The 17658-nt window shown below is 35.7% G+C and overlaps 1 long non-coding RNA gene across 2 annotated transcripts; it reads right to left on the minus strand.

The window, feature by feature from the left end:
- Positions 1-483: 483 nt before the first annotated feature.
- On the minus strand, positions 484-4414 carry LOC112450416. 2 transcript variants are annotated; one of them, XR_003039046.2, is made up of 4 exons: positions 4199-4412; positions 3173-3274; positions 2609-2715; positions 484-2505 (listed from the first exon to the last, which is right to left on the minus strand). It is a non-coding gene; the product is annotated as an uncharacterized LOC112450416 (long non-coding RNA). The 2 variants fall into 2 exon arrangements; XR_003039045.2 differs by having other exon boundaries at positions 484-2715; positions 4199-4414.
- Positions 4415-17658: the final 13244 nt, after the last annotated feature.

Consider the following 17658-nt stretch of genomic DNA (forward strand, 5'->3'; position numbering starts at 1 on the left):
CCTCCTGAATTTAATGAAAATTAAGGGTTTGATTATTGACATTACTTGGGTTTTGGAAGTCTCAGTCAGCTGCAAGTTAACAACTCTCCCACTGGCTTTACGAGAGCTCCTTACATGTGGGAGCATGCTAAAAACTCTTTCACATGATGGCATTTTTTTTTTAACTGTGGCAGATAAACTTATTATGCATTAGAGGGGAAAATAGTAGGTTTTAAGAACTGGACAAACTGTGTCCCTTATAAGCCTTCATAGAAATAAACCTAAACTGTTGAATTATAATTCAGCTAAGCAGTGCTAATAAACTAAATATAATCTGACAAGTATAGCCACTCAGAGTGTTTTGTATAATAAATATTCAAGAGAAATGTGAAAATTTAATTAACTCCACATTTGGTGGTGCAGTCTTGTAGCAGATAGATTAAGATAAATCAACAGCTTTAGTCAGCATCTCTTATGAAAACAAACTGATTTTCACCACTTTAATCAACATTTCAAAGAAAAGCTTTTTATTATTTTTACCCAACACTGATAGTCAGTGTAACAGAGGGTGAAGGGGCAGCAGTTTTATCTTGACAGAAAACTTTAGTGTGATCAAAAGAACATGAGCTGAATTCTAAGTTATTTCAGATGGAAACGGGTGAGATAAAGACATCCTTAATCACAGAAACACACTTCTTCATTAAAATGTATTCTTTAGTCCTGCCTCCTTTATGTTAATTTCAATCCAATGTGACAATTAGTTTTTATTCCCATTTTTAAAAGGCCACAAGCTCGAGGCTTTCTGCCGGGTTTTTACTAAGTTTGACTGTGTCTACAATACTGGGAGACAATGTGTGGCTTCTTTGGTGTCATTTGTCTCCAGAATGCCCAAGCATGTTGACAACATAGACTTAACCTCAGGAGCTAGTGTCAAGCTGAAGCTATTAATTTATGTCCAGGAGGAAGCCTCATTGTCACTGATAGCAGTGGCTATCCATCTTCTGTTGACACTCAGAGACAGGAGCTGCTGATTTGGTCAGAGCGGTTCAGCAGTTCTAAACTAAACTTGTTTTATAAAATGTCTGTTCTGTTGTTAGTATAGCACTGGAGTCAAAAGTTCAAAAACAGATCAAAACTTTTTTTTTTTTGTTTGTTTGTTTCTGATATTACAAACAGTGCAGAAAAATACATTGAGATGGTTTCATAAAATAGTCATCCTTAAAGTTCTTGGTTTATTGTGTATTACATAGCTGTTCTGTCCATTTTGTATTCACCTAAAAAGCCTCAATGAGAACTAAACAGAACTGAATGAACCTAAAGTTCATTTGATGCACTTAGCACGATATAAGATGCTCAACATATTCAGTAGCAGATGGATACATTTTAGCCCTCAAGAGTAAATTGACTCACAAATCTCTGGCTGGTCCTTGGACGTGTTTATAGCATGCAAAGTTTCACAAATTCACTGTAAAGCAGCTGTCTGCAGCCCTATCTTATCACTGCTTTTAGGTCATTTACAAAAGTAACAAAGCTCAAACTGTGTTTTGGCATAATTCAATGCATGGGCCATCTTGAAAAAGATCAATTTTAGCTTAATATAAATCTTTAAAAAATGAATAACAACAAAAAATGTGTTTGCAAATGACTACAAATTTGCATTTATTGAAAAAAGAAACCTTGAAAAAGTGCAGTTAAGGGAAACACTTAATGTACTCTATTCACACATAGATTGATTGATTCCAGGTAAAACTGTTTTTAGCCCTGACTTATGTTGTGCACCATGAACAAGTGAGAACTGTTTACAGATCAGGACTTCAAAAATATTAACATTTCAGTTAAATTGGTTGGTTTGTCTGTGTGTTTGTTTTTATATGGGCAAGTGAAAAAAAGTTGATGACATGTAGCAAATAGGCAACAAGTTAAGTATCAAACCCAGTAGAGGTTTGATGAGAACCTACAGCTTTTGTCTGTGGGGTCTTGCACAACTTGTTAAAAACTGGAACTCTGATTTATTTTTTAATGTATTATTTCCCTTGCACTGCCTTAACTTGCCTCTGTGAATGCAGCAGTAAACTGGGTTCACTAAGGACCATTTTCAGGTGTTTTTGAGCCCATGAGGAATTTTCTAGAATTATTTTTATTATGGCGCTGTCTCTGTTTTTAAAGCATTTTTGCCTTTAGATGTCAGAGACTGTGGTTAAAAGGTTCAACTATTTATTGACAATCTTTGAGTCATGAAGGATTTGCTTATAAAACATTCTCCTCTTGGATGAACTGCTTATAACAATCATTAACCTAATTCTGAGTCTATCGTGTCTTCCAGTACGGAACATTTAGGTTCCACTAAGTAAATGCTTTGCTATGCCCCAAATAGTCTGCTCTCACCAGAGGATTTAAATCTACATTTTCAACTCTTATATTTTCCTTCACTTAATGTCTGTATACCTTAGTTTTTCTTTTGTGTTCCCATTGGGAACTAGAAACATCTGTTTCCTCTTCATACCACGATTTCCCACCAGACATCGACTGGAGAAGAGCACAAACCGCCGAGAACACATCAAACACTTTTCCATACATATAGTCACTCGTTCATCTTGTTGCTCATACACTTTCATAAACTGGAGCTCACTTTCTGTCTGTAGAAAGTGCAGTATGGGCACCTGGAAGATGTCCAGCATCTTCTCCTTATCTGCACTGTCTCCACCAGCATGTCGGCATATCTCCCTGGCAAAGAATCTGGGGAGAAAAACAAAAAAGAGAAATTGGGAACGAAGGAGAGCAAAAACATGCGGTAGTAGGTCAGAGGTCATCTAAAAGTGATGAATGAGCAAATAAATATGCATTCAGGATCTGGGCCTCATAGAAGAGCATTCCGTTCCACATTCCGGTGCTGATGATCATACTCACCGCAGGGATCCCTATAGGAGTGCCACAAAAACCTGAGCTTTCAGTCTGAACTTGGAGCAGTTCAGAAATATAGGTGGAAACACATGACATGCTCTGCTGTAATTCCATGCTGTGTGTTTCAAACTGACTAAAAAGCAGTGGCTATGCTCTGTCTTGCCAATGAATGCATACAATTGTGCCTTACACAAACCAGAACTCGCTCTGAGCTTCTTTATACTCCCACATCTCATGTGTCCCATAAGGATTCAGACTTGACATCGCAGTCTGGGTGTCAGTGTACACTTACAGTAGCTGCTGGTTATTTGTGGCTTGTTCCAGCGTGGACACAGTTTTGCAGCAGCTCATCTGTCATGTTTCTTTCTGCTCTGTAGAACCTCTTAAATTTCACCTGTTGACAGATCAGACCTGTGGTCAAGAAAACTTTGGGAGCTAGTGCCCTCTGTTGAGAACTTACGTATTTATGTATTTACAACACAAAATGTTTCCAAGTGTGCAAAAAACATATTACAGATTTAACTGTAAATTGAAAGCTACATTTTCATTGGATTGTGGGTTTAAAACCAATTAGAGCAACAAACACTTATTCAGGTGGCCTACAGCTTATCAGGGAATCTCTGTAAGCCACAGGAACTCTGTTAGCGTTGACCTTTGATCTTGCTGACAGTGTTTTTTTTGCTAAAATCTAGGTGCAAACAGCAAGTGGCTAAAAACAGTTCAGTCTAATGTTACATCACTTGTGACCACAGTTATGATGTGGCACTTTTGCCTGAAGAGAGAGTTGTAAAAGGCCCTGATCAATCAAATTCTGACATGATAGATTCCTGAGCAAAGTGTCATCTACAGCACTCAAGCTCTTCAACAGCTTTATCACCATCCAGAATAAAAGACAGGAAGGTAAGTATAAGTTTCATCATCAGTCTCCAGTGTAATATAACCTGGTACTCGGTCATGCAGAGGAAGCCTGCAAGAGTTCTTGAGTGCTAATGCAAGTGAGGAAGTTCCTCAGCACGACTGGGCAGAAGAACCTGCCTAGGAATTTGCACTTTACAAGTTCATAAAAAAACAAAAACACAAAATTAGTTGGGTTCATGTAGAGAGAAATATGAAATATGGCAATTGTAAACTATATTTAAAACCATAGAAGTTGGACCAACGTGCTATATAAAATCACTTTTCCATTGCCCTAATTTGGCTTTACTTGGTTCTACACAGCCTAGGTAATTTTCCATACAACTGATTGCTGCCTCCATGTGGGCGGGCAAAACTTACTACTAACTTGTAAATAAGAAAAACAAAGTCAGAAAACACTCACCATTCTCTGCCATGGTTTCCAAAAATGCCACAGGCAAATCGAGGCCACCTTCCTTTCGCTGGTCTGGCCAATCAATGACCTGCAGTCTGCTGACGTCAAATCTTCAGCTCGACTCAGCTGACTTGGCCCACAGGCTGAGTAGGTTCTAGGAAGTACTACAAAGTGAGCAGGACCACACAATGGGAAGACTGAACCTGTGCTGTGTCGAGCTAAGTAGAGCCGAGACAAGCCTGTGGAAAAGGGCCAATAATGAGGTAAACCAAAAGCATAAAACACATCCTGTCACTAAAACAGAATTTTAAAAGAAAATTAAACACATAAAAGTGTTAAAAAGGCAATAAAACTGTTTAAAAATGGTAAAATAGTAACACAACCTGAAAGTACTGTTGCAGTTCTTTAGCTACCTTTAAAAATTCACACACTAAAAAAAATATACAGAATGTTTAAAGAAAAGCATAGAGAATATTTGGTATTTAAACCTAATAAGTTTCCTAAAGCAGTTTTTGATGTTATTATACTCTGTAAAACTAAAATGTTCAAGCTAGGTTTAAAATCTTTATTTATTTAATTATTTTGTTTGTTTGTTTTACAACATGCAGAGATTTTAGACTTTTAATCATTATATTTTTCAAAAATTTGACAAGCCAAATGGGAATAAACGTCTGACTGTACATGATGGGACAACTACATAAAACCAGTTATTTATGACTCATTTAAAAATTAGGCAATAATTGTTATTTTATCAGTTATTCTTTTGTCTGGGTAGTCAAATTTCACTCTGCGGATAATCTCACTTTTGATCAGAACGCTCTTCAGCAGAATTTCTTGGGCCTTTGCAAACTTCTGCAATGTCAAATTCAGCTCAAATTGAACTTTACAGACAAAGATGTTGTCTAAGATAATTGATAGATATCATTATTTAAACATGGGGTGTACCAAAAGTGCAGACTTGTTCATTTTCACATCAGCAGATCATTCTAATAGTCACAGAGAGGGAAAAATGTATTCCCACATTGAAATTTTGAGGAATTCTAAAAAAAAAACGAGAAAAGCAAACTTGACTATCATGAAAGAATTTGCACTTTTTTATTTTATTAAAATATATATATTTTGGACATACACTCTTCTTTTATTTAAGACATTGCCAGTGGTATGCAAAATAGCTTCAATGCTATCCAATAGTTCCCTGGCCCTGAAACATGAATCACACAAAAGAGCCCCTCTGCCCATTTCACTCAAAAATGTAATCCTGAATACTTAAATATGCTATCAATTTGTTGCGGGTTTGTTCCAGGGTGTGCTTTTGGCAGGGATTTTGTGTGTGGCAGACAGGCAAGAAAAAGAGAGAAAAAAGGGAAAACAGAGTATTTTGGTCTTGGAAGGCATAGCAGTAGTTAGGAAACAGCTACCCAACGCTGACTGTCCCTGAAGTAATAAACTGGGTCTTTTTTTTTTCTTTTCCTGGGGAGCTTTTGTTGCCAATTTGGTGGTGCCTTTGGGATGCAGTCTTTTTTTTTCTTCCTCTATTTTCCCTCTCTCCATTTAAAAATAAAATCACCTGGGATGTAATTAATTAATTAGAATCAGCACAGCAAACTGGTGAGTTGGGAGGGACGAGCACATGTGTCTTACTGGTGCACTGTGGTCGATGTTTTACGGGTGATTGGGATTAATAAGAGGGGCCAATTTAAACTGGGAATCAGTGAGCTTAATAGACATGAAGGGATACATGGGGAAAGCAGAGGAGAATGGGTAGGGTGGGAAGTTTTGGGTTGTACAGACCCCCCAACCACTGAAACAAAAGGGCCTTTGTAAGAAGAGTACATTACAGTATGCAGTTCACTTAAGGACTTTAGGTCCAAATTTTGGCTGCCATAATCTTGATCCAATGCTGTGGACTTTATGTTGGTTCAGTAAATATGCTATCACAAGTATTTAGATGGTTTATTGTAAGGATGACAATGTTTCCATTGTGAAAATATGGAAAGTTTTCACAGATTTGACTGAAAAAAGGCCAGCCAAAATCACTAAATACTATATCATCACCCTTGTTAACCTATTCTATTTGAAACCAAGTGAGAAGAGCTGGTCAAAATGCTAATACACTTAATCATAACTTTCTTGAAACATGACCTACAAGTTTGGAAGATACAAATCCTTTCATAAAAAGGAATTTTTCCTAGGAAGTGAGCAACGCACTTCAATCATCTGGTTTAAAACTGCTCAATCAATTGCTCCGAAATCCTGAAATTGCTAGTCTTGGCTATGCAATCAGGGCTGTGGTCAATGGGTTGATAGTACAGTGATGTAAGAAGCTCTAGTAAAGATTAGTTTTTTTTTTTATAACCTCTCTGGGTGCCTGTACAAAAAAAAAATTCAAAATTGTAGAAAAATGAGAGCTTTCACAAATTCAAAAAACTTGAAATAATAAAATAAAAATTAGTAGAACAGTAAAGTATCTGCTGCTATGACTTTAAAGTGTAACCATGTGAACACTGTGTGTTTTAACGTTGTAGTTTATTTTCACTTTCTTTATTTTTCTCTTTTGAGAGAGAACAGCTAGTTAAGATTAAGGGTTTATAGGGTAAAAGTATATTTTGAAAACATAATTTTTAGATGGTATTACTGATGAGTCTGTTACAGATATTTGCATTCACTTGTTTTGACATTATTCAGAGCTTATTTGTTGTTTATACATGTTGCCTCTAATACCAATTGTGTAAAAAACTTTTTTTCTGTTTATGTGATATAAATGGTCTAAACGATCTTCACAGATGTAAAAAAAGACAAAGACAAAGAAATCCACAATATTAGTCCATAATTAGAACCCACATTCCTAATAGTTTGAGAAAATTACCCAAGTTGTGGCCAGAATTGTGGGACAGAGAAAAACTTTAAATTACTTTCATAATATAATCAATTGACTCAACAAGACAGTGTAATTCAAATAATGTTTTTTGTAAAATCCGTTCTTTTTTGGTCAATTCTGCTGAATTTGTTGTAGATGGAGTGGAAATGAGACTTTCAAGCTATACCAGAAAAGGAAAACATTTTAAAGTCAAAAATAAAGACAGAATAATACTGTACCAAAAATATTACTTCCAGTACTTCTTATCATGACAAAACCCAGGAACATTAACAATCTTCAGTTAAATGTAACAGAAAATGGAATAAATAAATAAATAAACAAACTCTACAACTTATCAACCAGAAAATACCTAAACACAACTCAGCCATTGTGATGACTTACGTTCCCTCAAACATCCTAAACATCTGTGTATTATACTACAACATATTATCTACTACTACATATTATCAGTGAGCCATGCTGTCCATTTCATTTAAAATATTAATGTTTAAGACAAAATGTCAGCATTACCTATCCATAAATTAAAACATATGTGTGCTGATAAAATGCCTCTAAGCAAGCCTTCTCATTCATTCTTTCTTAATAAAAATTACCAGAACATGTATATTTACCTCTGCAGACTTTACCATTTTCATTATGCAGTGAAAAGCAGCTACATAATTTACAATGTATAGACACAAAACAGACTGTATCTGTCTGCTTCAACTTCGTCCTCACACTCAGCTTTCACACATCAAGCTTGCTGCTTAGTAGCAGAGTGAATTGAAGGGCCCTTCATCTTTACTCTGCGTTGGTATATATGCACATCTGAGAGTCCTGCATGCCTCGCTTTGGATGGCACTCCCTGTCTCTGCTGACAATACTAAGATTTTAATGTGCTCTGTGTGGAATTGTGAGATTGCTTCTAGGTTGTAAAACAGATCAAAAGCTAGAAAGGAATATAAACCTGGGCTGCTGTGCATTAACGGCTGACTAGGCAAAGCATAAAGAGCTGCATGACAGGTCCCCTACAGACAACCATGTGACTGATGCATCATAAGGACAAAGAGCTCCAATGATGTAGATTATCATTAATCTACATCAGTATTCTTCATTTGTTCTATTGCATAACCACTGATAGGATACTTTATGACATTATGACACATTGATACATTTGTAGGAGCAAACAATTAGCAAAATAATATTTAACTTGGTACAAAACATAATGTTGGTTCAACTTAATACAGGCGTTTACTCAATTAACTTTTACTAATTTGGTTAAATTAAACACATTTTTAAGTATCTTGCTTTTGATGTTTTTATGTTTTCTAAGTGACAATACAATTTAAAACAATCTTTAGTCCTTTTCAAGGACATTTGGTAAGAAAAAACCGACATGTAGAAAGATGTGGCAGACAAATACTTGCAATATGCCATTAATATATTTGTTATTGTGGCATGTGGAGCAGCATAACCATAAATTTATCATGTTTTTGTTCCTGAAGCCCTCAAAAAAGAGAGAAATAGAAAGAGGCAGAGAAGGCCTTGTAACTTCTGGTCAGTTTGGTTAAAGTTAAACAGCAACAACAACAACAAGATTTAACAATCAAAACTTATGTTTAAAATATGCCTGTAAACACATGAAAGAATAAGTTATTTTTATTGCAGCCTAGTCTGTTGGTTCAGTATTTTTGTTTTATTATGTTTATTTATACCTGACAATCTCTTAAAGAAGCTGAACATTCATAATCTGAATTGTGGGATTGACATCAAGCTGACGAAGACCGAGGACAATTTTTTTTATGTGGTTATCTGTCTCAAGAACATCTGTGGCAGCTTTTAGCGACATCTAAACTTTTCATTAAATTTAACATGTTTAATCTCAGTTATCTAGCAGATGTGATAGTTTAATACATCAGTAATGATAGTTTAATACATCAGTAATGATTCCTAAAGCATTTACAGAATTTGTATGTAGATTCACAAATTCTAGAAAAAAAATTCTTTATCTTTATTTTATCCTTTTTAATTTTGAAATGACTGATTTAAATCATGACTTGTTCCTTTTTCATAAGATTACCACTGTCCATCACCTTTCTCCAAAGATGCTGTGGACTGACTTTGGAAGCAGAAAATAAAAAAAATTGGTATTAAATGAAAATACAGGTAAATAAGACTGTTAAAAAACACAGTGAGTAGCTCTAGTTAAATAAAACTTACAAATAGCTGTAAAAAGTCCTTCAAAAGTTGCCTTGTGATGTTTCTTTTGTTTGTTTGTGTGTGTGTGTTTTCAGGTTTTATCTAACCTCTCATGAAGAAGTGTTTTATTTTTCTTTCTCTAGAATCTCAAAAGCATTCATTTTCCACTGCTGCTATTTGAAAATGCAATAAAACAAGGACAAAAAAAACTTATTTTACCAACTTTCTCTCTATGTTTTGGAAACGTCTGTGATCTCTTTTCTTTCTTTCTTTTTTTTCCACAGTTAAACCCTTCTTGTTAGTTCATATTTTATCTCCTATTTTTACTTCTTCACTCATAAAGAATTTTTTATTTCGGTCTCATCCGCTGCATCCTCTCATCAGCTTTTTGGATTTCACGCTGTCATTTCTCCCCACAAATGAGAGGTTTGGATTTTCACACAGGCAGCCAATCAGGAACCCACATGGGAACCACTTCACACTGTACCACAACACACTCCTAATTAGTTTCAAAGCTACCACATCCAGTTGAGAGGCTTCACAACTTGCCTTCCCAATCCCCTGTCCAACACTGTTTTTCTGAATGAGGAGAGGTTAATTACATCCAGGTCACTCATTATTTTCTAAACTTCCCCTTTTTCCTTCACTCCTTAATAATATCTTCAAAGCATATTTGATTGTTGTTTTATTATAGAAACTTCTTGCAGCAAAACTTACAAAGTACATTAACTTTAAGCTTTAATAATAGTTTACAAAGTGTGCATAAAAATTTACTGGTTTCATTTATGCATTTATTTCCAGGAGTTTAACAGTGTAATTCCTTGAAACAGCTTCATTTGACTTGACGAGTGGCAATTCACACCAATATATCTGTTTTTCGTCAATAAAGAGGATAAACCAAGAGTGGTTCATGTTCAATTTGGTCACTCTCTGGTAAACATGTAAAGGTTAAATAAAGGTTAAAATTTATACAGAACAAATTCCATCACTGTAGTTGATGAACAGGAACATGAGCAAAAGGACAAAAAAAGTAAGAATGCTGAGGAAATGCTGAATGAAAGATAAAAATGTTCATTCAAGCTGACATGGCAGAGCATCTTTGACCATAAATGCAGCAAAGCCGTGTGAGGAACAAAAAGATTATTAATTGAGGTATTTAAAAAAAATGTGATGTTCCCAGGAAAACTCAAGGACTTTGCAAACAATAAGAAAAGTCCAACAAAATAAACTAACCTCCTCACACAGGACTGAATGAAAACATCTATAATGTATAGAATTAGTTGTCTTTTATAAACAAATTTTACATTTACAGTGTCATGTAAAAATTCAGCAAATCCTTCATGCATATGCAGCTGGACAATTTGGTGGTTTTCTGAAGGATGAGAAAGGCTGCAGCTTTGACAGAGTGCACTGGCCAGCAGTCTGTAGACACAGAATTCCATTATCTTTCCAAAAGTGAAAAGCTGAAACTTCAATTACATGCCACATTAATGCAAAACCTCTTTTTGAGAACTGAAATATACGGTAGTTTTACAGATGCCTTACAGTGTAAACATGCAAAGTTATCCAAGCAAATTATCTTTCAAAACAACTTCCAGGCAGACTATTACATTCACACTCTGTTCTTTGCCAACACACCTATCCAAAGCTCTGCCTTTCTTTTTTTCTTTTTTTTTTTGGTCAACATAGATTCAATAGCACTTTAGACTTCACAAGGTTAAATGAAGCAACTGCAACTACTCAATAGAAAAATGTAGCTCAATGAGAGAGTAGAATGTATGCAATAAAAAACATAGAATAACCCTTTTAGGCTTCTGCCAGCACATATTTTTGTGCAAAAATCAGCAAGGTCAGCACACTTTTCTGTCAACACTCTGTGGCTTTCCACATGTTTGATTCAGCATTGAAATTGTTAAAAGTGAATATTTCATAGCGTTACAAGAGAGGACCTCTTGACATGCATTAAATCTACCAGAAAATGAAATGAAAGTCTACCTCCAGGAACCTGGCAAAAATTGTATCTCTTTTCTCTGTTAAGAAATTTTGAGTGGGGAAAAAAGGGGCTAACAATCCCGCAGTGCTGACTGTGAGGAAGGCCAGATGACCCTGCCTGGTGATGCATGGATGTTTATGCAAGATATTATGGAAGTATTTTTCCATGTGAATCGCCAGCTCTATGCATTTAAAGAACATATTAGTTATATATATCATTAAACTGTGAATAGCTGGATGTATGGTTTTATGGATCAACAGGCCTTCAGCTGTCAGCAGTGCTCCTTGACCACCAACACAGATGCTTAAATGTGGAAAGCACCAAATACACCAAAGTCATCAGTGCGATGTGTAGACCTTAAGGTTTGTGTCTGCATATGTGCTTCTGTGTATATTATTCCTGCACCTACATGCACACATGTACATATGAAACGTCCTGATGCATTGTGTTGTGGTGTCAGCAGCAGCGTTGGTGGCAGGGTTGACGAGGGTTAAACCAAGCTTGTTTGAAATAGGATTAACCTGCAGCTCTCATGTGGACTCTGTGTGTGGGGGTGGCTCAGATTTTGCCTTCCCCTCACGTTCACTCCTCAGAGCGGCAGGGGGGCTGACTGAGGAGTTGCTGAAACCTGATAGGATTTTCCTCCGCCTCCAAACGTGCATATCCAGAACCGGGCTCTGCTTACATCTGCCAAAACAACAATCGAAACTCAGGCTGGTTTTAGTGTGTTAAACTTTTCAGCTGCATTTCCATGTGAGAAGAATGCATTTTTGTATAGAAACAGTATCTTCATAGAATTCATGTGAATCTCATTCTAAAGCAGCTAATGTTTTTGTTTTTTGTTTTTTTTCTCTTTCCTGAGGTTGAACTTCACACCTCATAACCTGAGGATTGTGAGTGTTATCCAAAAAAGATAAATAAATAATGCACCATTATTTTAAACTGCCTCTCAAGAAAGCTTTTTGCAAAGCAAACTGTGAAAATGCGCTTGTCAATGGTAAGGTGTACTTTATGTGTTCTTTTGGGTCATAGTGTTCGTGTGGGATTTTTCTATTTGTTGCTGGAGATTGTGTCTAGTCTAGCAGGTGCTGCTTGAGACGGCTGGGGAATAATCCAGGCTTTGACAGGCTCTGAATTATTTGGACCAGCAGCAGTCTGTGCTGAGGGAAATAAAATATGGTTCTCTTGAATACAAAGACCGAATATAGTTGCACTTTGCTTCACTTAAGCTTTGTTTAGGGGCTTTGACAACAAATGTTGAAAAGTTGAAAAAAAAAAGGTAAAATGGTAAAAAGAGTTTAGGAGCAAATGTAAGGGCCAAATGTTTTTTAAGAGTTAGTTCTAAGACTGGATAAAATGTTGTAAACATTTATATATATAAAAAAACAAAAAAGAAGATAATTTAAAATTAAGTTGTCAGTTTTTCATCTCTGACTTTACCATTTATAGAATAGTTTTATCCCCAAAATCAGATGTGGCAGCCCCATTTCTGTGCATTGAAAAATACTGTACAATGCAGAGTAGCAAGCAAACAGTCTATGCACCATCCACAAACTGTCGTTTTCCTTTACATGACAGATAAACATGTTAATCTCTGTTTGTACTCTTGTCCTTCCTCATTTCCTCTTTGGTTTGCTGAATACTATCATTTTCCATGTGGTGTTGACAGAGAAAACCTGCCTTGCTTCCATCTGAACAACAGTATATTATTTTCTAAAAGGGACTGTTAACAACTTTTTGTGCTTTCTGGTGTTTTTTGTTTATGTCTTTGTCGTCCCCCCATTCTGATCATAATTGCTGTCTATTCCATTGGTTTTCTTCCCTTTTTTAGCCAATTTGTTTTTGTTCCACGAGTTATTCTGCTTGATGTGGCAGGAAAAGGGTTTGCGGAGGGAGACTGGGGCGGTTTGATGAAGTAGAAAACAAATAAATAAAGTAAGGGGAAAAAAAGAAAAAAAAACAAATAAAAGGAAAGTGACCGCTGAATGAAACTGTTTACCGTGTTTACATTTGTGCACGCGCTTGTGCATGTTTATCTGCCTACCTGGATTCTGTATATTTGACTAGAATGAAAAATGAAGACTGGAATTTCCCAAAAAGCATGTTTGTCACTGAAAATAGCAGGCAGACTTCAATGAGATGTTAGCTGATGATTGCTGAAGCTGCTGCTGTAAACAGACACAAAAACTAAAAACTAATCTGAATGCACGGTACTTGGTTTCTATTGCCTTTTTTTGGTGTAAAGAAATAATTCATTTTGGTGCAGTTTTGTGCCAAACTGTGAAATATATACAAAAAGTGAAATGTTTTATTCATGCAAATGGAATTGCGGAATGGAGGGTTGTCCTTTCCTCTTTTTTGTGAATACTGAACAGGTTTATCATTCTATTTAAGTTAGAGCTTATTTTAACATTTGCAGCACATTTTGCTTCAGATGTGGCAAGACTTATCAGCTTGTTAGAATAGAAAATGAAGATAAAAACATGTAGATACACTGTAGATGGGTCTTTTTATTATTGTTATTATTTTTATTTTAGGGAAATTATGAAATTCTCCTGACCCTGACATGGTTCTTTACATTCTTAATACTAACAAAAAAGCTGGTGAAAGTGAAAAACAAATATGTAAACTTATAAAAGTTAAAGCATTCATTAGAGGACAGCAGATCTTCTCAGGTCTTATAAATGACAGATTTAGGTGTAAGATCACTGCCACGCTTTTTAGTCTACTAATGAAGATGTATGAGGTCTTTAAAATTAAAATTAAACAGATCTTGCTTCTTTGTTTTGACTGTGTACATTAAAATGAAACTGAAAAACAAGAATCAGTAAAATCAGTAAAATGTATGTTTAGTGTTTTTTTAATTATTTGTTTAAGTTGTTGTGAAGCTGCAGGGTTCAGAATGTAATTAGTGTCCTTGCATTAAACTTAAATAATTTTCATGCATAAAACTAAGAGTTGATTTGTTGAATCTGTTGCTTTATTCTGTGTAAGTAAATATATTAGTCATATCTTTCAAAATAACTAAATGAATGTAAACTTCAAATTCTCCAAATATATTAATAAATTGTATTCTTCACACATTCCTCCTTTTCCCACAGACACATATGGATATGATGCTGACCACATATGTAAGCAAGCCTGCCTGCAGAGTAGCATTCCAGCTAGAGACTGTGAAACCTCTCAGCCCCTGAGTGATCTGTTGTAGCTCGACTTGTCATCGAATTGTAGCAACTCTGATTGATATTCCAGAGGAAACCCTGCCAGACAGCTCAGCTGTATTCTACTGAAGCTCACTGGTATAATGTGCCTAATTCACCATGCTCATTGTAACCCATCCGCTGCACTTCAGAATGATTAGCCATGAAAATATAGTGCAGGCATTCAGTGTTGCACATTCTCATATTAGCTTTGATAAATTTTCTTAGGTTCTTCACTCCAGGAGAGACAAAAAGCAGCTAGAATGCAAAATATGTTCTGTGGGTGAAATGCTTTATAACACTGTTGACATGCACTGAGAAATGCATGTCCTTGCAACACAGTGAAATTGAGAAAACACAGAAAAGAAGTCTGATGTGACCAATCTTTGCAAAAACAAAGACCAATAGGCATGCAGAGGTAAACATATAAATGAAAAGTTAGTGTGTTAGATTTGTTTCAGTGAAATGTACCGAAAATGTTCAAAATATGCAGCAAATGTGACAAAGATGGCAAAAAGAAAAATATATTTCAGAGCTGTTGCGTAATGTCGTCACTTTTCATGAAAAAAAGAACAATTTTGGTTCATATTTTATTAAGGCCTCACAATCAGAAAACTGCAGCTGAGAAAAGGTGAGCCAATGAGGAATAAATACAAGAATTTTATTTTATTTTTTCCGAAATTATCTGTCAATCCATGTCACATCATTTGCAATGTAACAGTGAGCATGCCAACTGTAAATCATTCTGCCAGGGAGCCTTTATTAGCTTCATTAAATTAAATGGAATCAATATCAGCTGGTAGAAATGCCAAAATGAATAAACCTGGTCTGAAATTAAACAGACAATAACTTACGCAAGTGATTCAAGGGAGAACTCTGGATCTTTTTCCACCAGGTAATGTTTATTTCAAGCCAGAGGGAACTCCTTGTTGTGGTTAGTTTCAGCTGCTTGGAAACGGGAAACTGGTATTTGGCTCTGACTGCTGTCAAAAGGTGAAGCTAAAGCTCGGCCAGCGAGGCAACAGATTATTTCTGATTATCTGATTTTTTTTTTCTTGTTTAGTTTAGATAATGGAAAAGTTAGAAAACAGTCTATATGGTTACAGCATCTTTATCCACTCACCTGGTGAATTGTGGTTCTTTTGCCTAGTCTTCAGACTTAGAAAAGTCTTCCGGCATGTCTTTTACCAGCTCTATCCGCTGTCAAGTGTCAGCAACAAGTGTCACAGGAAATCTTTAAAGGTAGGCTGCAAGCATTCTCCGGAGTTTGGTGTCGGGTCTCCATTGTCTCTTAGAGAGCATAAATGTTTTAAAGTAGCTGAATAGAAGAAATGTGAAATTGATGTTGAGAAGAAACTACAGTGTATTTGTGACAGGGTTGTGTTTGTGTTTTTGTCAAGCCACAGAACACAGTAACTGTGATGTGGAGAATTGAGACATCTTTGTGAAGACATATCTTATTCTGAATCTCACATAAAATCAAAGTGGCTCGGCTTTGTCAGGTTTATAAACTGAGTGTCTGGTTAATCTTTGGCCCGGTGCTAAAATGAAAGCTGATCTTTTTACTGTATGTGATTGGGTGCATGCACTGCCTGTTGTCATTTAAAATTGGTCTGCAGGCCCTATGACTTTCACTGCGGCCTGATAAATCTGAAGTGCTCTGTATCAAAACTGATCAGGTCCGGGGAGCAGAGAGCTTCTTCTGCAGAGCCTCTGTGGTTGGATGTTTAACAAGAAGCCACAGTAACTCCAGTGTCCTTGATACAGTCTGAATGGGATGCAGCTAGACATTAAAAATTAACAACAAATAGGTCTGACTTTCTTTTTTTCTCTCTTTTTTTACAAATGTCTGCTTTGAAGTACTCATTTTTTCTGTAAGTTGTATTTTTAAATTATTTTTTTCTTTTATTGTCATAAAATTTGAATATTTATTTTTGTAAGTCTTGTTACATTTTTAATTGTTTTTAGTTTTGTTTGTTTTCATAGTCTCTTGTGTTTGGTATTATATTTTTACTATTTATTGCTTTGTGTGCAGCACTTTGGCCAACGGCGATTGGCTTTAAATGTGCTATATAAATAAATTTGATGTGGTTTTTAATTAATTTATTTATGCAAGACCTGCAGATAAATTTATATGAGTAAGTCTGTGAGATGAACTTGTTGCAAAACAAGTGATAGTAACATTAAAGTCACAGATGTGTTTACCCATGCATATACTGTATACTCCAGTCATAATTACATTATCATAAATGAATACACCCAGTAAACTGTCTAAAATATGTTATTAAGTGCTCCTAATGGAATGACACTTTAATTGTAATTTTTTTAAAATTAAATATAGTCACTAAAGCTGCTAATGGGTTAAAAAAAAAGTAATTGACATGTAAATATGAATGATTTGTCAAAATGTCATCTTTTTTATCATTATCTGTCCAAATACTACTACTACTACTACTACTACTACTACTACTAATAATAATAATAATAATAATAATAATAATAATAATAGCAAAGCACAAAAAAATACTGCTTTTGTGTCATTGTATGTGGAGGTTTGACAGAGCTTATAAAAATCCAGCAGGCCCTTGATTGAGCTACCAGTCATCGAGCCAACATGTGCAGTGCAGTAACTGTGGGAAGGTGCCTCAGTGGCTGCAGACTCTGGATATGTGAGTGTGTGTGTGTGTGAGAGAGAGAGTGTGTGAGGCCACGTATGGCTACACCCATGGCCCACACACGCTGCTGAATTTGTAAACCCCTGTTTCAGGATGAAAAGCCTGGCTATTCACAGACATACTTGATTAGTGAAGGGCAGCTCACAATAAGTGCTACACCAAACACTGCTGGACAGATGAACCTGTTCCTCTGTGCTGTAAATACTGCGGGGGCTTAATGTGTTTTACTTGGCATTCTGTGTAAAGTTGTGCGAAACAATCTAAAAGAAACTGATTTTAGCTTTTCTTTACCAAGTCTCTGATTTCCTTTATCATCATTATTTTCATTACAAATTGTATTTCTAATGCTGCATTTTTGTTTCTCCCTCAAACTTGCTCTTTTTAATTACTTCTTTACTCATTCCTGCACTCAAAGGAACTGGCCGCACCTATTAATCAGAAGGCCTTGGTCTTGTTTCTAAATGCTTCATTTGAAAACCAATTAGCTTTTCTCTTGAATTCAATTACCACAGTGAAAGGCTAGATTTATTTTGCCAACGCAACAC

This window comes from Kryptolebias marmoratus, linkage group LG24 (genome assembly GCF_001649575.2).
Source record: "Kryptolebias marmoratus isolate JLee-2015 linkage group LG24, ASM164957v2, whole genome shotgun sequence".
In the NCBI taxonomy this organism is placed as follows: domain Eukaryota; kingdom Metazoa; phylum Chordata; class Actinopteri; order Cyprinodontiformes; family Rivulidae; genus Kryptolebias; species Kryptolebias marmoratus.